Below are 1,352 nucleotides of genomic sequence, written 5' to 3'. Positions count from 1 at the left end.
GCCCACCCCCCCGGGGCCCCCCGCCGCTCCGCGCGGAACCGGGCTGGGCCGGGTTGGGCCGCTCCGCCGCCTCCCGCCGCCTCAGCGGGCCGCGGGGGCACGGCCGGGCCGCCGTCAGGGGCGTTTCAGGGAAACACAACTGTGAGGATGATGGTTTGGTATTTAGGGCATCTCTCCTCACGGGGTGGAGTGAAAGACATAAAATAGAGTTTACACTTAACGTATTTGTAATAATAGCCCAGTATGCGGTATATCGGTCTGTTTGGAGTAAAAATAAATGGTTACACTTTGCTAAGTCCTGCAGGAGAAGCCTGTTTTTGGGTTTTTTTTTTTTGGTGTAGATTAGAAACGGTTGTAGAATGGCCCTAGTCCCCTTAAAAACAGGTAAGCCCATGTCCCCAACAGCGTTTGGGGACACCGGGGCGGGCTCTGGGGTGGACGGGGAGACACTGGGCCGTATGGGCTGGAGGGTGGCCGGTACTGGCTGGTTCCGGCCAGGGCGCTGAGGGAAGGGGCTGCAGCCCTGCCTGGCCGTGGGGACTGTGGGGCTTCGTGCAGTAGCACTACAGCCCCCCCTTCACCTTGAGGAAGAGATAACTGAAGCAGGCAGGATGTTTTCCGCGTGCTTCATTTAGCATTTTTGAGGAAAGTCCTGTAAAACAGGGTCTTGCCTATTGCTGTGTTAATAAATCCGGGCCAAGGACGGAGGTGCTGGTCACTGGTCTGCCAGTGTGCGCTCCGGCCTCCTCCGTCTTCAGTGACAAGTGGAAGGTCAAATGTCTCAAGGTGGGCGCGCTGCCAGGGCTGTCAGCACCGACACTTTGAGACAAATGATGGAGCTGAACGCTGGACAGTACTCTAGTTGATTAGAAACCCAAGGAAGCAATTGAGAGAGAAATGTCCTGTTAAGCAGAACAAAGCATTGCCGTCTCCTCAGGTCAGCTGTGACAGAAAGCTCAGTGCTCGCTGCTCCCCCCGCCCCCCAATTGCCAAGACTATTCAAAATTTGTCAGCCCGTGATGAAGTGGGGGCTGCAGTCCTTAACAGCTCCAAGCAAAGCCTCTCGGTTACAAGGTGTTTTACAATCCTCCTGATATTACAAGTAATGAGTTGCAAGCCCTGTTTGAATTCCCTCGTACTTAAGCTTTTATTTCATCATTCCATTTTCCTCCCCATGCATCTCAGGGCTTCGTTAGTGTCCCAGCCCATATCATGGCAGTGCTGCTGGGGGAGATGTGTTGGGTAGAACAGTTGTGAGCCTTCCCTGGGTTGATATGATGGAAGAAACTAAATAGTGTTGATGCTGCTCCAGCTCTTTTAAGTGGTCCCTTGGTCAGGACTCGGTGTCGTGT

The sequence above is a fragment of the Charadrius vociferus genome, unplaced genomic scaffold (genome assembly GCF_000708025.1).
Source record: "Charadrius vociferus isolate BGI_N301 unplaced genomic scaffold, ASM70802v2 scaffold15, whole genome shotgun sequence".
Lineage (NCBI taxonomy): Eukaryota > Metazoa > Chordata > Aves > Charadriiformes > Charadriidae > Charadrius > Charadrius vociferus.
The sequence above is the reverse complement of the archived record's forward strand: the minus strand, read 5'-3'. Positions refer to the sequence as shown.